This window comes from Lagopus muta, chromosome 3, assembly GCF_023343835.1.
Source record: "Lagopus muta isolate bLagMut1 chromosome 3, bLagMut1 primary, whole genome shotgun sequence".
Lineage (NCBI taxonomy): Eukaryota > Metazoa > Chordata > Aves > Galliformes > Phasianidae > Lagopus > Lagopus muta.
The window spans coordinates 2,288,325-2,306,600 of NC_064435.1; the positions used below are offsets into that span (position 1 = coordinate 2,288,325).

Here is an 18,276-nt window from a genome sequence, read left to right on the forward strand (position 1 = left end):
CTTTCTTTTTCTTTTTCTTCTTCTTTTTCTTTTTCTTCTTCTTCTTCTCTTTCTTCTTCTTCTTCTCTTTCTTATTATTCTCCTTCTTCTATCTTCTTTGATTTTCATTTATTTTATACAAGCTAATAGCTCTGTGGAGAGAGACTGCTTCAAAATTATCTCATCACCAGCTCTGAAATCCTAGTCTGTCATCTGTTGCAAGAGCTGCAAGAGCTGCAGTGCTACGTCATGTGCAGAGCCCCCAAATAAACTTCCGTTCTCATTTAAGATACCATCTGTGTCCCATTTCTGCAGCACTTGGCAGAGCCTGCTTCCCTTCTATGGTATGTTTGTTCCTCTCACAGAGCTGCAGCCTTCTTTGGAGGTGAGAAAGTCAGCTGGAATGAATGCCACCTCCGTGCCAATGGAGATCGCTTTTCTCAGAGTCTTATCAGGTAGCAGGAGGTCATTAATGTTCAACCTTGGCTGATTGGTCCTCAACAACAGGTCCATAGAAGACATAAAGCTAATATTTGGTCATATTTGGCTGCAAGAAGAAGAAGAAGCTTCATTGTGTTGCTTGCTATTAATGAGGGGAAATGCAGTGAGATGAGGAAGTGCTAAGTTGGGGCGCTATGGACCGGGTCGAACATATAATGGAGCATCCAGTTGCTTAGTCCCTTACTTGGTAATTGGTGGAGTTCATAGCCTTGTTCTTCTTCCATACAATTAAATTAAGCTTTATTATATAACTCTGACAGCTACAACCCACTGGAAAGGAAAAACAGCATTAGCTTCTGTTCTCCATCAAAACAACTAAAGCAAATCACATCACTGTTCCTCAGTTTTCCTAATTGCAGCACCAGAACGTGCCTAGGTGTGGTGAAGAGTTAAATTGCAGGTGAATGTACTCCGTGTTCTCAACTTGTTTTTATGTGTTATCCCAGCACGTGTCCCCACAGATGATATTGTATTACTCACACACCTCTTGAGTCCTCATTTTTTCTAATTCTTTTTTATTTGCAAGAGCTGCAAACAGTCAGCTATCCAGGAAAACACAGCCTTCATAATGCGGGCATCAGCGTCATTGAACTGTGCTCAGGAGATTGTTTCTTATGAATTCCTATGACTTTCAAGTGAATTTATTTCAAACTTTAAGAGAAAGGAGAGAGAGAGAAAAGAGACCACTCATCTCAGAAGAACAGAGAGAAAGATGAGGTAAATAATAAAGAAACAGTGTAGGAATGTGGATGATAAACTGAAGATGATGTAAGAGAGTAAAAAGGCCTGGGTCATCAACCATCTTAAGTGGCTGAGAAGGACTCTGGAAAATGAAAACCTATCATACAAATGGAGAAGTTGTTTTTTCTTGTAATGGATAAGAATATGACAGATTCAGCATATCTGAGATAAACACTAAGGATAGATAACATATGGTCAAGTTAGAAGGCAACATAAGAAGAATAGAGATAAACTGATTAAGGACATCTTGACTGTAAATCCTAAGTTTACCATCCATTAGAATAAAGAGCTTTCAGCCAGCTCTTTGCTGTCCTCTCTGAGTTTCTTGGTTAATATGAAAAACCTTGCTCAGGAGATTAGCAGTGCTAAACCTCTCACATCATCAACCTTTCTCTCCTTCTCTCTGGCATAGCTGAAGGATCAAGAGACTAACAGGCACAGAGTATATGGATCTTGGCCATAATATTTTGGATATTATTAAGAAAATTATTGGCATCAACCTATGACCATGGCAGTGATATGGCATGCTGATGTAGGTTACATAAATGGATCTCCATCCCTATAGAATTGGTATAATTCTGGTTAAAATCAGATGTCAGGAGGGAGTTAGATGTAATGAGTTCCTGGAATAGGGAAAGAGAGAGTTCTGACCTCGTCCTATCCTCTAGCTAGGTATTTTTTGGAGGGCAAAACTGCTCATTCCCTGAGGAACAGGCTCTTTTTGCAGTTTTGCTTTTCAGTCATTCCAACCCTTTACCAGATAACAAAACATTAACAGAGACAAGTTTGATTCTGCATCTTGACTGCAGAGACAATTTCAGCTTGGTCAGCAGAACAACAGGATGGTGGTATGCAGTAAAGCCATAATCCATCAAACACCTCTGTCAGCAGAGGGTGATTTGAGTAAAGCTCTGATATAGACAGCTGTGGAACTTCTTTTCCTTTGCTTATTCCAGTTCCTAAGAATAGGAGTGCAGGAATTTCTTCAGCTGCCAGTTTTCTTGGCATTACCGTATTTAAAAGCTCATATAGATATGTTCAAAAAGACTGGGATAACAATTGAAGCACTTTTTTTCACTATTGACATTTCTATCTTTATCTAGTAAGTTCTATTACTGTTCACAGGTATTTCTAGTGCCCTTGCTCACTTTGGCAGGAGAAGAGGCTATCACACAATGCAGGAATAGCACAGCATCTGAGGTGTTCTCAAACCAATCTCCAGAACCTGGACTGATTTAAGGTCCTCTTTCTTCCCCACCTATATTCACACTGTGACCCACATTCACATCAGTCCCAGTTATTTGCATTCATCTCAAACCATCTCATAAAAAGACAAGGAAGAGAAGGAGGGAGATCTTCAACCTCATTTTTCAGCTTTCCTCATATTGTACGTACACTGATCTCTCCTTTTCCACTCTCTTCACTCACTTTTTATCCCTGTCCCTCACACCCATAAAATGTGCTAGCAAGGGTGGCTGTAAGAGGGAGTGGACACAGGAGGGAAGTCATGGTCTCTTGGGAGTGACAACAGAAACCTTCCAGTAAGGAATAGGAAGAACTAGTAACACATTTCCAGAGCATGGACCTGCTTGCTGTCTGTGCTGCCCACCTGCTCAGCTCCATGCTGAGTACACCCACCTGCAAGAGGGAACCAGCCTGGAACCAGCAGCAGCAAGGAAAAAGTTCACCTGGAGGGGAAAGCAAGCATTTTCCAGTGCAGGTGGGAAGAAAGAAGGATCCTGCAAAATACTGTGGCTATGAGGGAGGCTTTCTAGAATAAACCTGATCTGGGGATATGAAATATGGGATGAAGGAGAAGCATGGGGGGATTAAATTGGTGTTTTAGCATTCTCACAAGGTGGTATGGAGGGAAATGGATTATTCAGAAAGTTTAGCTCTACCATTAATTTATAACATTTTCCTTGGAAAATCTCTCCTTCTCCATTTGTAAGCATTGCTTGAGCTGTCAACAGTGTGTGAAATCATTTTGTAACTATTTATCTCAACAGTCACTAGGCCTGAAGTGGGATAAACTCCCAAGCACTGCTAGAGGATTAACGCTGCATATGGCTATGGGATTGCTACCAAGTGTTGAGATATTTGTAGTGCTTGCCTCATTTTCCTGACAACTCCTGACTCACTTTCTTCTCTTGTTTATATTTGGTCTCCAGTGTGTTTAACCCCCCTGGGGAATCATAGAATCTTTAAGGTTGGACCTAGTCCACTTACCACTAGTACTTCACACTAAAACATCTGTAAGTACCACATCTATACATTTCTTGAGCACTTCCAGGGAAGGTAACTCAATTATTTCTCTGCGAAGACTGTTCCAGTGCCCAACCACTCTTTTGAAGAAAAAAAAAAATTCCTAATATCCAACTGAACCTTGCCTGGTGCAACTTCAGGCCATTCCCTCTCATCCTATTGCTGTTATCTGGGATAAGAGACCAACTCCACTTCACTACAACCTCCATAGTTGTAGAGAGCTATAAGGTCTCCCCTGAGCCTCCTCTTCTTCAGACTGAATAATCCCAGTTCCCTCAGCTGCTCGTAAGATTTATGCTCCAGACCCTCAACAAACACATAGGTGAACCCCATCTATGGCAGGCATATATGGGACAATGCCCCACAGCACTTGTAGCTGTGACTCTCATGGGTCACACCAGGGGTGCTTACATTTCATTCCCATGCTTCACTTGGATTCTTTATCAGTGCATGCACTAACTGGTAAACTGTGTTTCTAGAAGTAAGATTTCATAGAATAGATTCATTTGAGTTGGATGAGACCCTTAAAAGCCATCTAGTCCAGCTCTCCTGCAATGAACAGGGACCTCTACATCTAGATCAGGTTACTCAGAGCCCCATTCAGTTTGACCTTGAATGTCTCCAAAGGTGGGGCATCCACCAGATATCTGGGCAACCAGTTCCAGCACGTCACCACCAACAATTTTTCTTATATCCAGTCTTAATTTCCCTTAATGAAGTTTTCATGATGTTGAGTCCTGCTCAGCCTTTGGAAAGGTCCTAGCTTTCAGCTCCAAACTCCAGCAGCTCTCCTGAGCTGTGCCAATGTGTTTTTCAGAATAAAATTACAAGGCTGACAGAAAAAAAAGTGTTTCTACATTCTGCTAAGGGCAGAGAGGCCTTGGAAGTCTGAGCAATCACCAACCGAATGAAGCTAAACAAAAGCAAGTGTCAAGTTTTGCACCTTGGGATAGGACCCACCTGGATGTATGTAAAGACTGGATGATGAGAGGCTGGAGAGCAAGCCTGCAGAAGGAGATCTGGGGATTCTGGTTGATCTACATCTGTGGGGATCATCCCAAAGCTCCACAGGGTTTGGATTCTGGATGATCCTGTGTGGAGCCAGGAGTTGGACTCAGTGATCTTTATGGGTTTCTTCCAACATGCTTCTCAGCTAGCCACAGCTGAGCAGACTGGCAGGAATAAAAGCTCCCTCATCTTGTTGTGTAACCATGTGCTTCCCATAGATTTGGTAATGGTCGTATAGTTACATCTACACCAAATTTACGAACCAAACGCTCAGATGCATGACCTTAGCTGCAAAAACCGCCTGTGAACTGTAGTCTGATAGAAATCCACCATTTCTAAGAATCATAGAATCATAGAATGGCTTAGGTTGGAAGGGTCTTTAGAAATCATCTAGTTCCAACCCTCTTGCCATGGGCAAGGCTACCACTCATTAGATCAGGCTGTCTAGGGACTTTGTGCTGCCCAAGAATATGACTGGTTTGAGATTATGTGCAGACACCTCACATTTGCTCCAGAAGCATCAGGCAGCTGAGAGATGTCAATATATTTAGCTAACAAAGCCAGCTCCAAGCCCTGAGCTAATCTGTCTTTCCTCAGGGAATCACTTAAATAACAATGCCGACTGGCTTTTCAAGAGAACTTAGGAAAAAAAGAGGTGTTAACAGAAGATTTAGTTAAAAGCTTAATGCTACAGGTGATGACCTGGGACCTTAATGACTAAAATTCTTTGGGTGAACAAAAATACATTTTCAGTGGCTTTGCAGCCCCTCCAGTCCTGGATTTATTTGCATATCCTTTTTTTTTTTTTTTTTTTTTTAATTCTTTCCTTCTTTTTTTAATGGCTATAACACAAGAGATCTTGTAAAGCTTTTGCAAAATTTCAGGTTGCGACTGTAGCTGCAAAGCTAGCTTCCCTGAAGCAACAGGCAATCCAACACATCTGTGGCCACCCATCAGGATCTGTAATAGGGTGGCTTCATAATCAGCAGGCAACTGTACTGCCTCTCACTCAGTCCCAGTTAAGAAAAGCTGCCGCCGTTTTCTATGCTAATTTTATGGTTTTTCAAAAGCCCATTTCATGTCTCCTCCTCCATATACTTTTCTCTCTTTCTCTCTCGCTCCTCCTGTGGAGGTGCCAAAGCCTCCCCCGTCAATTTGTGAGAACTTCTGCTTGAAAACTAGAGCAGAGAATCACCCACGTAACCAGGCTGGCAGGAAAATATTGGAGGCAGAGACACTGACTCAAAATGACTCTAGGAGTTTCCCCGTGTCAGGGTGAAAGAAATGAGAACCAGAGCCTGGAGTCAACACCACCAACATCACAGGGGGATGAAAGGTCTGTCCACCATCTTCTAACTATGGCTAGTGAATTTGTTCATCAGGGACATAGTTTTGCATTTGTTTCTACCATATGTTATTATTTTATCTGTTTTCTGCTTGCCTAGGAATTGTGGCAACCCCCACCCCCCTCATCCAGCCTGGCCTTGAACACCTCCAGGGACGGGGCATCCACAACCTCTCTGGGCAGCTGTTCCAGCACCTCACCACTCTCATAGTAAAGAACTTCTCCCTGACATCCAACCTGAATCTTCCCTCCCTCAACTTAAAACCATTTCCCCTTGTCCTGCAGTTATTAACCCTTTCAAAGAGTTGACTCTCCTCCTGTTTGTAGGCTCCTTTGTTAGGTACTGAAAGGCTGCAATGAAGTCACCCCGCAGCCTTCCTTTCTCCAGGCTGAATAAGCCCAGCTCTCTCAGCCTGTCATGATACATGTAGCATAAGAAGCTGATTTAAGTGTGGTTTCATAGAATCATAGAACCATAAGATGGTTTATGTTGGAAGGGACCTCAATCCCTTCCAATTCCCCTGATGCAGGCAGGGCTGTCAACAGCTAGATCAAGCAGCAGATTAGGCTGCCCAGGTCCCCATCCAACCTGGCCCTGAACATCTCCAGAGATTGGGCATCCACAACCTCTCTGGACAGCCTGTATTAGTTTCTCTGTACAAAAATTCCCTGACATCTAATCTAAATCTCCCCCCCTTTATTTTAAAACCATTTCTCCTTGTCCTATCAGTTTCCCCTTGTCCTAGCAAAGCTTAAAGCCCTAAAAGATATTGAGTAATTGAAATCAATCCTCCCTTAGATTCCTGTGTTTTATGTTAACTATGTGAATTTAGAGCGTTGATGAGAATGTTGTATGCCCTAGAGATGATGGTTGAGGACCACAGTGCAACCCACCCACCCTTCTGCATGGGTTACCCAATCTGTCACCTCCTATGTGTTCCCAAAGGATGGCACAGTATCATTCACTCTTGCCCTGGCCTGAATCCCACCTTGGGGAAGGAAATGAAATAGTCCTTATCTTAGAAGCGACAGCAGGAGCTCCACAACCCTCTTTCTCTGAGCGTTTTTGAACACAGTTTGCATATTTAAATAGCCTACTTCCACTTGTAATGAGCAGTGCTTCATGTTCTTTCCTTTTCCTCTGCTAGCTCCCTGCAGTCACAAATAAAATTAGTCTTCACTATTCAAACTGAAAATGAAGGATAGCCCATTGCCCAAAAGTTAACAGCCCAAACACTTAACAGACCAAATAACAGTCTAAACTGCAATTAATTAATCAACCATATATACTAAATCCAAGACCCTTCACAAGTGCTTTAACTATTTATTTTAGTACCTTTGAAGAATTGAGCTGGGTCCAAAGACTGGTTTTATTACTCTGCATTTTTAGCACTGGATATTCAGATCAGGTCCTGGATAGCTGAAAGAGGTTGTTTTTTTTAAAAAAAAAAAATTATTATTTTATTTTTATTTTAGCATGGTGCATAACCTAACCATGCTTTGGGATGCTCCTTAGGCAGCAAGAAATAATGTTAACCTGAAATTTCCCAGGACCTTGCTGTATGACCTGACTGGATAAATTGCCCACATCATATCTGTCATCCAAAGGACAATGCTGGGTAAGTCATGTACAACATGAGTTCACCAGGTGGACTCTGTGCTTTTCAAAATCCAAACAGCTTCAGTTGAAAAAGGCAAATCTTGATTTCCAGAGAAATTGGAACAGGGGTGCTCAGGGGAGTGGTAAAGTCCCTGTACTGGGCAGTATCCAAGAAATGTGGAGATGTGGCACTGAGGGGGTCATGCTTTAGTGGGCATGGTGGGGATGGGTTGATGTTTAGACTAGATGATCTTAGAGGTCTTTTCAGACCTTAATGACTGTATGATTCTATGGTTCTAGGAATTCAAAGCTAGTCATCCATTGAAAGGTCTGTGTTGCATCTTCTGTACGCCCACTGTAGCTAGGACAGCAGAGAGCATCTCTTTCTGCAAGCATGTGTGGTTTCTATCATAATCTAGGCTCCACACTGCATGAGAAGCACAAATCTGTGTGAATACCTTTAGGGCCTCACACAAGCTGTCTGTTCTCAGCACAGTGCTGCTGCACCTCCAAGAGCTCTGCACTGCAGCACAAACCAAACCTTAATGTCATTATGCCTGGAGTAGTCATCATAGCATTATTGCTCCCATGGAATGCAAATAATAATCCTTTCCTCATCTTGTAGCTCCTGTGTAATTTAGTAAATTAATCTTCAGGGCTGGAAATGTCTTTTATTGTCTGCGTGTTCTTTGTTTCTCCCCTGCCAGGCAGGGGGGTTGGAACTACATGATCCTTGAGGTCCCTTCCAACCCGGGTGATTCTGTGATCTGTGATTCTGTCAGGTCTCAGGGCATTTCCCAAGCCCATTGGACAATTTTGCTTCATTTTCTGATTGGGGAAACTGAGGCATTAATAAAATAATTGCCTTCTCATGCTAGCTATTGACAAAGAAACAAAGCAGATGTGCTTCCACTTAGCCCAATATGCCTGATTAATCTATATATTACAGTAGTTCCTTCAAGAATGTAAGATGGAAGAAATGTCTCAAACACTGCACAGGAATGCCATCACAAAAAAAAAAAAAAAAAAAAAAAAAAAAAACCAGAAAAAAAGAAGATAGGAAGATGTGTGCCCCTTCACTTGAAGGTATTGTAAGGGCAGCTGTACTAGCACTGCAGCAGTGTTTCACAGTGACTGCAGAACACAAGGTTGGAATTTTCTGCCTGACCCCACAGAGCATATATGCAGTAACCCTGCTATGATCTGTAGTCAGAGGTTTTAATGTGAACTTTCCCAAATGTACTAAAGGATTCAGGCAGGACCGAAGGAACTGAGTGAAAGAAAGGGAAATAGGAAGAGCATAAATCTTGAGCTGAATGTCATTGGCAGAGCTGAAAGGATTTGTGGGGAGGGAGGAGCGTGGAGCAGCCGTGCGCAAAAGGACTCAGAAGGAGGTGGTGTGGGGGTCCAATGCAGGCTGATAGATCTCTGCGTGTGGGCTGGGCGAAGGCACTGACAGGTCAGCTGCCCCCACACTGCTTGCCGCCCACTGCCTTAATCATCCTGCACCTTCCTGTTAATCATTCCACACCTTTCCCTTTATTCATGCTGCACCTTCCCTCGCTGCCTCCCGGTGAGCAAGAACGAGGCTGTTGTTAACCCTTCTTTGAGCTAAAGGCAGAGAAACATTGGAATGTACAGTGCTGAGGCTTGAGCTGGAGCTGCTTTAGGGAAGAGTGGAGCTGGCGCCGGATATTATTAGTTCTACTGTTACTGCATTATGGTCTCTAGGGATTTCTTTGCTTCCTGCAGGGTGCAACGTCTGTTGCAAGCATTAGTAGGAGTCTTTCTTTTGCCATCCCACAGCTGTGGATCAGGATTCAAAGCAGTTTGTTTACAGGCATTTCCTTGCACTAGGCTGAGGCTGTGCTGGGGATGCACAGTTGTCACCAGCACATTCATGGTGGTGGCTTAGGCCATGAATCCTCCAATAGTGTCTGTAAAGATATACCAGGCAGAAACAAGTATAGGACAAATCCATGTGGCAGCCCCTGAAAATTTCTTCCATTTCTTAGAATTATTGAATTGTTTAGGTTGGAAGGGACCTTAAAGATCATATAATTCCAAACCCCCTGCCATGGGCAGAGTTGCCACCCACTGGATCAGGCTGCCCAGGGCACTATCCATCCTGGCCTTGACCTGGTCCCCTGACACTTTTCAGTTCAGGGAATTCATTTAACTGGATGTGATTTATCTGTTCATCTCTACTCCAAATCCTTATCTTCACTGTGGCTAGCACTTCTTAATTTCCTGAGATAAGTGTGGAAGTGATCCATCATGGAGAATAGTGGTGGAAAACACCAAGTGCTCTTTGGTCTGTTCTGTTCAGTGGCACTGATGTCACCTCCCTTGACCTGCTGGCCATGCTATTTGCAATGCACTGCAGGATGCCACTAATATTCTTGGCCATGAGAGCACAGTGCTGGCTCATGGTCTACCTGTTGTCCACCAGGACACCCACGTCCTTCCCTGCAGTGCTCCTTTCCAGCAGGTCAGCCCCTAACCTGTATATATGCATGTGGTTATTCTTCCCCAGGTGTAGAACTTGCTCGTGTTGAATCTTATAATGAACCTTTCTGCTTAACTCTCCAGCCTGTCCAGGTCATGCTGAAGGGCAGCACAGCCTGTTCCATACTGCTAGAATCTTCTCCCCTACTGCCCTAGTCAATAGCAATTCCCTATGTCCAAACTTCCACTTGGGAGTGATCCCTGCTTCATGTTATTCCTGAGGCACAGATGGGCATTGCTTAGGAGAATGACAGTGAGCATATTTAAGCATTCTGGAGGGGCACTGGGCAGTACTGGTATCCAAACAGTGACTCTAGATTCTCAGCATATATGTTAAACCAAGAGTCTAGCATCCAGTCAAAATACTGTTTAGTTGGACTGCTTGAACTCTAAGCTTCTGCCAGCTCATTGCTCTCTGACTCATGATCAATATGTCTGCTATCTTATTTTCCTTCTGTCCTTAGGGTCCAAGGCTTCACTTCTGTAGCGTGGTAGATGAAGTCAGAGAAGTTCAGCATATTTAGGTGTTCCTAAAGCTGTGAGCACTGCCTGGGATTCTTACACACCTAACTGAGTCCTGATGTAGGCATAGAAAGTAAGAGTAAAGGGTCAAAGGAAATGCATTTTCTATCTGATGTATCACTGAACTAGAGAAACCTGCCCAAATGAGTCAGATCTGCAAAAGGCTGTGCTGGGTGAGCAGCTGGTAGATTTGATGAGCTGTGAAGGAGAGCAATGCCTGTTCTGGACCTACCTGATAGTAGATGGTGGTTGTAGACAGAGAGATTTGCCCAGAAGACTCAAGATATCTCTTCAAGGCTTGAGCAGGTCGTGATGTCATTCACATACGCATAAGTCATTACTCACTGTTTATTATTCAGTAATCATTATTCATCAAGCACTGCATGATATGATAATGTTATGTCCAAAGGTTAAATAGCACCAATAGACTGAAAAGGAGAAATAAGAGGCCTTTGCTCTATTTTGGAAGAGACCTGAGAAATGTATAATCAGAAGTTCACTGATTTTCACTTCATTTTCCAGAGAACTTGAAGTTGAGGTCTGGTCTCTACTATTTGCCTGAAGGCCTCTACAGACCACTAATCAGTTAGGAAGAAACATTGAGAAAAACAGAAAACACAGTTACTCACTTGTGGAACTTTTGGGGTGCTTGCACGTCAGTGCTATCATCTCAAAAAGGTTGGTCTAGGAATAGAAGAGTATCAGGAAAGGGTAGAAAGGTTCATCAGAGATATGGAGCTGTTTCTCTATAAGCAACAATTAGATGTACCAAAACTTTTCCACCTGGAGAAAAAAAAAGACAAATTCTAGTGAGAGGATTTGCTTCAAGGTAACTTGTAATTCAGACTAAAGTTAACCCTTTCTTACATGGTAGTCTTTTTCAGTCCCTTCCTGGCCCTTTGCTGCACTTTCTACAGTTTTTCCATGCCATGTCTGTTTTGTGCCGGTGAGCCCAGAACTGGAATGTTCAAAACTACTGCAAAACACTGCTGAAGCCCGGGATTGAACCAGGGACCTTTAGATCTTCAGTCTAACGCTCTCCCAGCTGAGCTACTTCAGCCCTGCCCTGGCATGATTATTTGCAAAACCTGATGTAACAATTATATTTTAGAACAATACCATTCAGACTGGCTTTGTGGACATTTGACTCTTGTCCTGTTACTGGAAATATTTGAGAAGGGCATAAATTCAGATACTTGTATAAAGTGATGAGATCCCCTGAGCCCTATTTTGCAGGTTAACTTCTTATCTCCAGGCACTTGATATCCATTGGATAAACTACAAAGGGCGTCAGAAGATCAGTTGTCCCACAGCTCCCACTCCAGGTGACTGCAGACTTTCTTCATGCCCCATGTCAAGTCTTTCATCCCAGTCTCATAGCATTCTGCCTTGGTTTGAACATTCTTGGGACCCTTGAAAGCACCAGATATCTAAGGACATAAAATGCCTCCTTGTAGGTCATGCCTATTTCAGTTCTCTGTCTCTGAAAGTGGCAGAGGGAGAAGAACCATTGCGTAACATGAACATGACCACTACATGCATTCCATTCCCTTTGAGCCATATTCAAGAAGCTGGAAGACATATATCCATCTTGTCTTTTACCTCTCATTAGGGATCTATAACCAATGCTTAAACCTATGCTGAAACACTTGGCCCAAACATCAATTATCAGAGACCAATAGGAATGATAACAATCAGGGGTCTATGAGAACGAAGAAGACAGGCTCTTAAGCAGGGTCTGGTATGATAAGACAAGGAGAAATGGTTTCTAATTAAAAGAGAGGAGATTTAGATTGGATATAAGGACAAATTTTTTATGATTAGGGTAGTGAAGCACTGGTGGTGGATGCCCCACATCTGTAGACATTCAAAGTCAGGCTGAATGTGGCTCTGATCTAGCTGTAGGTGTTCTTGTTCATTGCAGGGGAGCTGGACTAGATGACTTTTCAAGGTCCCTTACAACTCAAACAATTCTATGTTTCTGTGATTCTTACACTGGTAACTTCAAACAGGTTTTCTCAGAGGCTGGGCTAAGGCGTCATTCCATAGAGCCTAAATCATCTGCACCCTGGCAAGGTATTCATTTCCCTGTGAGTGAATATCTGGCAAGGAGTCACCTTCAGGTTTCCCTCTAGGAAAAGGAGACCTGCCAGGTAAGCATCTGCAGTAGCCTGTCTCACCTGTGATTCAGCTCTGCCTTTTCATCTATGCCATTTTTGCTTCACTAGCTTTCTCCTTGCAAAAGAAACTGACTGCAGAAGCCCAGAAATAAAATAAAATAAAATAAAATAAAATAAAATAAAATAAAATAAAATAAAATAAAATATCTATTTCTCACCAGCTTTCCCCAGACAAGAAAAGATGATCCCAACATGGGAACTATGGTATTTGGCAACCCACTCTGCATTGCTGGAAATACTCAGGCATCAGCTGGTTACAAAATTCCTTCTGAAAGATAAGCTGTGCTAGCAAATGTTAGCAGTGCCGGAGGAAATAAGGAAGTGAAGCACCTGATAAAGAACAAGCTTTGAAGTAAGTGCTACATTGCAGTTAAATTAGAAATTTCTTGCTGTGAAGTTGACTCATTCAAGATGGAGAAACGGAGTAGCATCACAACTGAAAGTCTATGAGCAAAGTGATCAGAAAGCAGAGTGGTGCTGCCAGTTCATCATGTCAGACTAGAAAGACTTGGAAGCTCAGACTTCCCTCAGTGAAGAGAAAGAAATTCAACTTGACTCCCCAGTTTTTCAGACCTAAGAGCTGAAGCTCTGTAGGGATCTCTTCTAAGGAAGGAGAGTGAAGTGTGAGAACAGAAGTTGCACTCACTGTTCTAGCTGCATTGTGGGCAGGTCAAAATCTCTACTTCTAGCAGACATTGCTTTTTGAGCCAGAGCTATGGACACCTCTTTCTGCCGTGATCAAGTCCAGTTTGCTGCTGCACTGTATACAGAGATTTGAGAAAACTGTTCTACACCTTATCCATTGCCATGGAAAAGAGACAGACAACCACTATGGTCTCCTGATTGAAAAATACCCTCTCCACATGTCATTTTTTTCCTCTGAATGAGACTGTCCTCCTTTTTATCTCTGTCTATGCTTCACCTGTGTATGCCAGAACGTTTCTGATAGGCAGACTCATACTTCTTTTATTTTAATCTGGTGCTCTACTTAGGTCACTTGAGTCTCCCTTGCACCTGATCCATAGAGTGTGAATTCTTCTGGGCTATACAAGAAGTTCTTCTCTTACCTGTCCTCATTCCTACTGCAAACATCCCATTTCATTCTTGTAGAATCATAGATTCATTAAGATCAGAAAAGACCTCTAAGATCATCTAGTCCAATTGTTGACCCATCCCCACCATGCCACTGAACCATGTCTCTCAGTACCACATCTCTACATTTCTTAAAATCCCCAGGGATGGTGGGTCCATCAGCTCCCTGGGCAGCCTGCTCCAATACCTCACCACTCTTTCAGAGAATAAATTTTTCCCAATATCCAACATCTTGAATATTATTTGCAGTTTTAGTATCCCTTTACAATAAAGGATATGAGAAATACTAACAATTTGAGAAGTACAATAAAGTCACTTCTGTTCTGAGAATGGTTGTATAAGTTGTGATTATTCAGTATTAAAAAAAATAAAAGAAAGAAAGAAAGAAAGAAAAGGAAATAGGAAGGATATTGCCAGATGTAGAAAGAAGTCATAAGGGTTTGATAGCTTATTGTCTCTTTTGATGTAGCAACTAGCATTTATCGGTTCAAATTATCAAATGCTAACCTCTAAACAAAGGAAAAGGACAACTGAATCACACAGTATCTACTTATATGTTCAACTCACTGCTGTAGGACCTTGTAGATAGCCAAACATACAGGCAATCAGAAAGTGACGAGCTAAACCAATGGAAGGAAAAAAATCCATGAAGAATATGTAGACATGAAACTACATACTTTGGCTCTTCTTGTGCCTGAGCCATGAATCTCTGGAGTTTGGGAGAGTATTTGATGATATAACACCAAATGTTCTTTCTATTATTGCACCCTCCTGTAGGCATTATCTCATGGAAAGTGTTTGAGATTGGGTTTTGAGCTAGATGTTCTTCTGTATAGTTTCTCTGGCACCTTACTATCCTCATGCCGGGGCTTCCTGAGACATCTAGATAGCATCAGGCTGTTAAACCATGTTGTCATGAAGGGCAGAATGGAGACGCGTTGGAGGTGTTAATTTAAGCTATCAGCCAACTGTTGGATCTACCACTCCCACACGGGTGTTTGAGGCTTCAGCCATGTCAAACAGTTGACAGGAGATCCCTCAGTTCCCACTTTCTCTCCTTCTATTCTTCCAGTCTTCCCATCACTCAAGGCTGATCTGCCTGTGCTTTTTAAAATATCCATCTGGCATCCACCAGATGCAGCTTTCAAAAGTTATCACTTCATATCAAGGGAGAAAGAAGTCTTTGAATGCTTTTCTCTGGATCTGATGTGCCTGACCATAAGGGCAGGCTGGGAGCTGGCCTTTGTGAGTCAAGGTGAGTTCATCACCCCTTGCTGAGTGCACCGTTTTTAATGGGGGTCAGTGCATCAAGCAGATTGAGGTACAGAGAACTGACCTTTCCTACACGGCTCAGCACAAAAGAATTGTCATAAATCTTCATTTTTGCTGCAGATTTCCTGGCACCAAACTATACCAGTGATTGAATTTTGCCCTATTTCTCCATTCCTAACAGCTATCTGCACCAGCAGAGGAACAGACAATGGCAGATTCAAGATGCTATAGCTTTTCACATACCGACTTGGCTCTGATGTGTCAAATAAAGCACATGTTTCCCCTTTAGGTTCCTTGATTTTTTTTCTGTCTCATTACACCAAGTGGGTTTCTGGTTTACTTGAAAAGCATTTTCAGTGATTATCTCTATTTTGCTGTCGCTATTTTCTCTTGTTTCTTTTTTTTTTTTTTTTTTTTCCAGACTTTTCTGAAAATGATCTCATTAAGAACACCAAACTCCTATTTCTGAAAATGGTTCCTTGAGGTTTCCAAAGGTCTCCCAGCAGGAGAGCTGCTTGTCTCCACTTTCCCTGCAGTTTTACAAACCCCCCAAGTGAGCCCATTAGCAAAAATGGACTGCCCCCAAAAAAATCTACAAAATATGCAACGGCAGCAGCAATACCTCCAAAATATAAGGCTTCAGTAGGCAACAAACTATATCTGCAGACCTCTTCTCTGATGGCAGTTTAATTTTAGGGAAAGGATGAGCTAATGACACAAAGGCGACTGTGGGTGCTTTGTGCATCCTGCAATAACTATGAGGGGACATACTAAAAGGGGTTAGAATATGGTGTCTGAGATAACTCAGTCATTATTCTTGAGAGATAAATACATCTTTGAAAAACAGAATTAATGAAGCTTAGCTGCCTAACTATGCCTGTCACATAGAGTTTTTCTTCTTTCCCTCCATCAGTCTGATGTCTAAAAAATGCTGAGTTCATTAACCTACCCTTTGAGGGGATGACAATACTAGGGCTTATTTAAAATTGTAATTTTAGGTTTAGCTCTTAAAAATCCAGGCTACGCCTAATGGCACTGGTGTCCTTATGTGCAAGGTCCCCATGCTTGAAGCATATCTTTTGACTGGAAGGATGCAGTTCTGTTAATGCCTAAGTGGAATGATCTGATTTTGGGTGAAAAATTGTAATCTTCTCTGTTGTAAACTACACAGATAGAATCAAAGAATCATAGAATGGCTTAGGTTGGAAGGGAACTTAAAGATACCTAGTTCCAAACCCCCTGCCATGCTCAGCATGGCCACCCATCAGATCAGGTTGCCCAGGACCCTATTCAACCTGGCCTTGAACACCTCCAGGGATGAGGCAATCTGAATCTTTGGGTAATCTGAAACATATGGCAGACAGACAGTGATAAAAAGCACCAGACCTGGTATTTAAGATCTCCCTTCATCTGAATCACTTTTTTGATGAGAAAATTCAGTTTTAATGCTGGCTTTAGTGACCTTGTTTTACACAGACAGACATCCAAAAGATCTCGGACACATTTTGTTTAGGCTAATTGGTCAGTTTTGAAAAAATAGAGGTCTGTGTTCACCAAATCCTCATTCCTCGTCAGGCAGAAGGTATTTAGGGCAGAAGTTGTTGAGCTTTATTGGAATGCATCAGGTGAGCTTTTTTGGAATGCAAAAAAGAGGGGGCAATGACCATCCCCTGGTTGTGTCCTGTATAGGTCCAGGCTGATGAAGCAACAGGGGAGCACCTAAGACTTTTGCTTTGGAGCTAAGCACTGAGACAAACAAGTTTCTGTGAATTCAGCCTAAATTTATTTTGCGTCAATTACTGGATATTGCAATTCTGCAATTGTTCTCAGCGTACAAGTCCTGTTGCTTTTCACTGGTATAATAACATTTGCAGATCCCTCTCTGCCTCCACAAACTCACAGTGTGCTATGCTTTCCCCAGATCTTTCTTTCAAGATGGATCGCCCACTGCCACTTCAATCCATCAAAACTTCATTTTCAGAAGGATAAACCTGATGCATTTGGGAATCACTTTTTTTTTTTTAAATAAGCGTTAATAGAAGAGAACAATAAAATGGATAATAAGAAAAAACAGAACAGAAACAGCGAGAAATCCCCTGTAAAAATAACAGGTGCATTAAATTGTGTGGGGGTATGTAGGTATGTATGTAAGACAATAATACACAAACCAGGTGGCATGCTTCATTAGCAATCTACTTGTTCTTGCCAAACAGCTATGGTGAGATTCCTTGAGAGGTTTCCCAGAAGGTCATGAAATTAGTAGTAAACAACACTTCTTAGTGTTTGGAAAATATTGTCTGACTCTGACTAGCAGCCCAACCCCCTTCTGAAGCTTTCTCTGTCTTGTAAAGTCTTGGGAGGAAAATTAGGGAACAAAGAAGGGGGCATAAGAAGAATATAAGCAGAATCCACGGTAATTGGCTTCACATTGAAAACTTAAGAATGATTGCTTGGACAGTAATGTTGTCTTGATATATAAATGGGTTTGTTACTTAACTCTGGTGATTCACGCTGTCAAGCACAGGGATGAGGCAGCTGCTGAATTTGATACCAGGAAGGAATTTTCTCTCCCATAACAGATTGGCAGGGAATTTACAAAGATCAGCCATGCCCTCAATAAACCTGGCCATGAACAACACCTCCAGGGATGGAACATCCACAACTTCTTTGGTCTATAAAAGGGGTCAGCTGTAGCTATAACAATCACTTGGACAAGCAGAGGGTATATTTCAGAGTAGAGCAGCACTATCGTATCTTACTTCATGGTACCAATCATGCCTTCAGAAACAGTGCACAAGCCTTTAGTCTTTTCCCCCACTGCTCCAGTAGCCTATTTGCAAAGGGATGACTTTGGTGGATCAGATGAATAGATTCAGACTAGGTCTTTTCATATTTTTCACATAGTCTCTTTCATATGCATTCCTAAATAGAATCTAATTGAAGCTGCATGAGACCTAGCTGTTGGCTGTTTGGAGTTGATGCTTTTTATTGGCTGCTGTTTTTTCATGGTTTTTTTGTGTTGTTTTTATTCCACCCAGTTTTTAAAAAGTGCTTCAAGAATGTGTTCCAGATGCCAGAAAGGAAAGTGCCAGAAAGAAAAGTAACAAAGGAAAGCAGTGAGGATATTCAATTGAGATGACTTTAGCTGTTCTAAATGGCACAAGCAGTGTGCACAAATACTTAAAGAGAGGAGATGAGAAAGGAAGAGGGAAGAAGTTCTAAGTTGCTCAATGAGTCTCCAAATTAAGGGTAGGGAAGTGCCC

The 18,276-nt window shown here is 42.2% G+C and overlaps 1 non-coding gene across 1 annotated transcript; it reads right to left on the minus strand.

Moving 5' to 3' along the window:
- Window positions 1-11,456: 11,456 nt before the first annotated feature.
- Window positions 11,457-11,529, minus strand: TRNAF-GAA (transfer RNA phenylalanine (anticodon GAA)). Its single transcript has one exon. It is a non-coding gene; the product is annotated as a tRNA-Phe (tRNA).
- Window positions 11,530-18,276: the final 6,747 nt, after the last annotated feature.